Source organism: Pteropus vampyrus, unplaced genomic scaffold, assembly GCF_000151845.1.
Source record: "Pteropus vampyrus isolate Shadow unplaced genomic scaffold, Pvam_2.0 Scaffold144, whole genome shotgun sequence".
NCBI lineage: Eukaryota > Metazoa > Chordata > Mammalia > Chiroptera > Pteropodidae > Pteropus > Pteropus vampyrus.
The window spans coordinates 862318-868175 of NW_011888925.1; the positions used below are offsets into that span (position 1 = coordinate 862318).

Genomic DNA, 5858 nt, shown 5'->3' on the forward strand with positions numbered 1-5858 from the left:
TAAAGTAAAGATGTTTAGTTTGCCCAAAGCGGTGACCGAAGTGGCTCCAGGAGGTTCCAGAATGGTGAGGTCCTGCTCGCACTTGAGAGGAGGGTATAAACACTGAAGCTTGAACTTGGTTTAAGAAAACAGGTGTGTCCCTACTTTGGAGACCATTCATGACACAGAGCTCACAACTGGATTTTAAGACCCAAGAGATTGAAAAGGTGATTCCTTTTCCAAGTGTATAAAAACATCCCGAGAGGCCACAGCACCCACGGAGAAAACCTACATGTGTCAGGTCCAAGTAGGACAACAATTCTGAGTCTGGAACATGGACACCATTTCATCTGGACAAGATTTTGTCTTTCAAAGTTGGAGGGATGTTAAATGTCCTACCCTTTGCTACAGTCTCACTGTATAGTTTATCCACAGCTTACTCATTTTTTCTGTAATAAAGAGTTTCTCAGATCAAAATTTCTATTCTAACCTCATTCGGACCATTCCAAAGACATTTAAAATGCTCGAATCCACCACAGCCCCAAGCAAGGTTCCTATGAATTCTCAATTAAGTGAGCTTATAGTTTGTAGAGAGGCAGAGAAACTGCCTCGTTTGGAGACATAAGAGTTTTAAACAAGCAATCCCCATTTTAGTCAGCAAGGATTTTTCATTAGCATCTACTATGTACAAATATTAGGCCATACTGCACAAGATTTAGGAGTCGGGTGCTTTTTTCAAGGCCTTGGGGTTAAATTACAAGTTTGAGGCAACATGTTGTAGTGGCCCTTAAAATCAAAAGGACCTGAGTTCAAATGCCTGCTACTGAAGAGGAATTTTCTATTCAAATAGCTAACCTTGTAATCAGCTCTTTGTTCTGCTTCTGTAGACATGTTTGCCGCATAGGCCAAAGGGCAGGGTGACCTCGAGATCAACTGAAGACTCACCCTCCCCTTTGCTTGTTCTGTCTAGATAACAGATGTATTGCCTTTGCTCGATAACAGCCCTATAAAAGTAAGGTTACTCCCGAGCTCGGAGCCCAGATCTTTGGAGCATTAGCTCTTCTGGGGCCACCAGCATAATAAACTTGAGTTCTCCAACTCTCCGAGTGGTGCTTGGTTTCTCGCCGGTCTGATTTTTCTGCAACATTTCTCCCCAGGCACCTGCTGTGGGTCCAGAGCAAGTTGGCTTGTCTCTTTGAGATTCAGTGCCAGCATCTGTAAAATGGGGACACTAGTAAGTACCACATAGAGTGTGGCAAGGATTAAATCAGTAATGCCCCCCAAAATCCTGAGCTCCATGCCTGGCACAGGCAGTACTCAAGAGATGTCAGTTAGTAATATGAAACAAAGATAAACGATCTGAAAAAGAATTTAGGGTGCCGGCACACCGAAAAGGTGCACAGAAATGGGACGATAGGAAAATGGCAAGGTCAGAAACCTGACGGTGAAACCGGTCAGACAGCCTTCCGGCTGGAAGTGGGACATTTCAACAGGAGTAAAAAGGACCTAAGATCATGCTTCAGAATGTGTGAATGTGTGAATCTTTCATTTCAATTAATAACCTCATACGCAACTGCTTTCTTGACTTCGCTGACCATAGTGGGGAATCAGAAAAAAAAAAAAAAAAAAAAAACAGTTCAGTCCACACGGAACGAGTGCTGAACCAAATGAAAACCACCCTAGGGAGGAAAAGCGGGGAGAGAAGTCTTCCGTTTTAAAATAACACTCCATCTATTTATAATTAATTTATAATTATACTTCAAATAGCATGTTCGATCATGACGGTGAAGGCGTTTGGCACTCTCACCCCCATTTCCCGTGCAAGGCTCCTCCTTGGAATATTTACGGCTAATCTCTAAGGACCATCGATGGTAAACCTCATTCTAGTTGGTTCTGCTTAAGACACGGACCCCCGATTAAAATTGAAGGGCCGAACAAAAGAATAGAGAAAAATGTTCTGCTTTCCTGGGAATCCAAGAAATGTATATTCAACATGAATCACTATCTGTATCTATTCCATTAATAAAGACCGGGAAGCCTAACATTGGCTCACATAGGCATCGTCATGGCAGATAGGCACTTCCCTAGATTTCCAGTGGGTAATGACGACCCAAACTAAAAACTTATTGTTCTCAAACTCGATAAGGGAATATTTAACTAAAACGTGCCACCCACAAGAAGGAAGTTCATAGCCAATGAAAGCGGGACTCATGAAGCGGTGACATGCTAAAAGGCACACGCACAAAAGTGACCAAAGAATACAGCTTGTTAGGGCACCGTTGTTTCTAAAAAAAACATTCACAAGTCTATGGCCATGCCACCCAGAACAAGCCCAATCTTGTCTGATCTCGGAAGCTAAGCAGGGTCGAGCCTGGTTAGTACTTGGATGGGAGACCACTTAGGAAGACCAGGTGCTATAGGCGTAAAAAATAAAAAAAAAAATAAGGGATTGTAAGCTGACAAGGTCCTTGCAAATCTGTGAGGTCAACCGAGGGTTGCCTCGCCTGAAAAAATAAAAATAAATAAATAAAATAAATAAATAAAAATAAATTGTAAAACATACACAGAAAGATTATCACAAAGAAACGTAGCTGTGCTGTAACCAGGCGGAGATTATGGTGATCACTCTCTATTTTTCCCAAAATTTCTATAATGAGGATATATTATTTTAATGTATCATTTAACTTTCTATTTTATTTTGAAAATTATTTTAATGATGTAAAAATCTAGTGGTCAAACATCGCAACTCTTAAGGTGACGAGAATGTCCATAACATTCTCCCGAAGGATTCCAGAACATCTCAAAGAGCCTCGCCGCCTACCCCAGTAAAAAAAGGCTATCCTTATCTTTGGGGTAAATTATGCTAACCCACCAGAGCTTAATTTAATTGCAGAGACTTTATATTCCTAAATAATTTTTCTTCTTATTTCAACTTCTCTCCCTTTTCCAGCCCACCTAGAATGTTTTTTTGTTTTTCGGGGGTTTTTTTTTTTCCAGCTTTTCCGAGGAAATGAGGTCTTTGGGAATAACTTCAAGTTTAGGAGAGATGTTGTGGCGAGAACCTCTTTACATTCCATGGGGCCGTGGTTTCCTGTTTTCCTGTAGGGAGAAATCCCGAAGGTCCTTTTTCTCAGGGGCTCCCGCTGCCTGGGGAGTGCTGAATGACCCCGTCATCTAGAAAGAGTCCTAGATTGATTTATTTTCCCCCGACTATGAGAAGAGAGGCAGAGTATTGTAAGAGATAGCAAAATGCAGCGTTATTGATCAAACAGAACACAGGCGCAGTCTTACGACCAACCGGAATCTTAGGAATTAGATCCTGGCTTGTATCCACCTACCTAGCCAATCCCTCAAAGGGATAAAATTGTTGTTATTTTTTTAAATACATCTTGTCTGAGACAATATAATGTAAGATACAAACCAAGTGAAGTGTACAAATTGCTGTGAGGAACATGTGTTTGTCAAAAACAGAACGTTGTTTAAAAAGAAGTTCCAGCATTACCCGAGTGGATATTATTAAGAATTATACTGCTGTGTCCTGGGAATGGGCAGTTTGTCAAAAAGCCACTGAGTAAATAAAAGCAGGATGCCGGTTTCTCAACTTCTCTCTGGGGTTATTTTCCTCTCCCTCCTCTCCCTTCTCTGAATTTGCCGAATGTGCACGCTGTGAAGGCCCCGCACAGCAATAGTCTCCACCGTCCGTCTAGGACTTAACCTACATCTTGTTGGCCCGGCATCTTTGCATTCACAGGAGCAAACTCTTCCTTTTCTCCCCCCTGTTCTACTTTGAGGGCACGTTAGGCCTCAAGAGTGTTTTATCATCTAGAAACAGAAGTTACAGGTGCTCTCCCAGGAAGTTCAGCTTGAGAAGACACACTTTCCAGCCCTCACTGATTTCTTAGCCAGCTTGGCAAGGTCTTCAGCCTCCATCATCTCTTGAAGGGAGGCATTCAGAGGCAGGAGAGCTCTTTCAGAGGAGAAATTTGTAACACTGGCTAGTTCCTTAAAGCAGGGGTTCCCGAGGCCGATCTGTAGGCTGTGTTTGGTGGGTGACAAGGATTTTACTGATTTGTGCAAAATGAGAAAAATAAGAACAATGAGAGACTTTTCCATAAAAGAATTTATTTCTCTCGCTGTGATGTATTCTGATATTGTGCACTCTCTATTTTTTGAGTTAAAATGTCTTTTCTTTTATAATAGTAGGATCGTAATAAGTGATAGTCTTACAATAAAAACATGCATATTTACTCAGTAAAATCAACCCAATGCAGATGCCCAAATAGTTTTCTTAATTTTACTGCCCTGTGAAATCCAAAGGTCCAGGGAACCACCATTTTAACAGATTTAATCAGAGATTTAACATGAGATGATAGATTTAATGACGTAGGGGTTCGGAATGAGTCACCCCAAGATGTGCCACTTTGGCATGTGAATTACTTTCGGCAAAAGGCAACCAAGACCCTGCAGGCTCACGAGAAACGTTCACCTTTTCCTTAAGAAATTCAAATTAGGGGCTTTGCCCACAACGAGAGTTATCACTAGAAATAACTTCTTATGACCTATCCGTAGAGCAGGGCGAATCACTGATTACTGAACATCTGCTCTTCTTATTGTCCTTCAACGACCATCCTCCCCTCCGAAGCCACAGGCACCTTCCCTCATCCTGAGCTCAGATGTCACATATAGTTCACCTCCTTTTTTTCTTTGAACCTCTCGTGTGTGGGGTCTCTGACACACTCATGTATGTGGGGTTCCCGTACATGTGTATGTAATTAAATTTGTTTGCACATATGTCATTTTCTCTTGCTAATCTATCTCTTGTCTATTTGATTATTAGAACAGTCGAAAGAAGCTCGAGGCTAGAGTCACGTTGCTTCCTCCCCCACAATGAGATTTAATTTCATCTCATTCCGATGAGGAAGGTGTTGAATAATCCATCTCTGCACAGTCAAAAAGTCACCCTACTTGGAAGCAACCAAGACGGCCTTCGGTAGGTAAATGGACAAGTAAACTGCGGTCCATCTAAACTGTGAAATATAATTCACACTAAAAAAAAATGAGTTATCAAGCTATGAAGAGACGTGAAGGGAACTTAAAGGCACATTACTAAATGAAAGAAGCCAATCTGAAAAGGATACTTCCAGTATGATTCCAACTACATGAAAAGGGCAAGCTTTAGAGACAGTGAAAAGATCAGGGGTTGCCAGAAGTTGAGGGGAGGGAGGGTTCTTAAAGCAGTAAAACTACTACTCTGTATGATGTTATAATGGCAATTACGTATTATTATAAATTCACGTTGATCCACGGAATATACAACACCAAGAGTGAACCCTGATGTAAGCCTTAGACTCTGAGTGATAATGGGGTTTCAGTGTAGGTTCATCGATTGTAACAGACTTACCACTCTGGCGGGGGACGTTGATAACAGGGAAGGCTATGCTCATGCAAGGGCAGGGGGCATATGAGAAGTCACTGCACCTGCCACTTAATTTTGTTGTGTACCTAAAAATGCTCTAAACAAATAAAATTTTTTTTTTAAAGTCAAACTACCGAGCAAAATTTAGTGCTTACTTAGAACCACCATGGGGGAGCAGAGATCTGACCAGATAACTGCGACCAGAACGTCAGACTGTTAGGCCTAATGGAACTTCAGAGATCACCTCTCATTATAGAGCTGAGAAACTGACCTTGATGGTTTCTGGTCCTGGCTCTGCGGCTCACTTGCCGTGTGACCTTGAGTTAGCCACTCACTACCACTCTGGTCTTTCCTCAGCTAAGGAGAGTGCTTCTAGGTCTGAAATTCTGTGACTTAACAAGTCAATGATCTCCAAGTTCAACACAGTAGGAAAACATGATGGTTCCTCAGGGATAAGGGGGGT

General features: G+C 41.8%; 1 pseudogene; it reads left to right on the forward strand.

Annotated features, from left to right (window-relative positions):
* The first annotated feature begins 2283 nt into the window (after positions 1–2283).
* On the forward strand, positions 2284–2402 carry LOC111744993 (annotated as a pseudogene).
* Positions 2403–5858: the final 3456 nt, after the last annotated feature.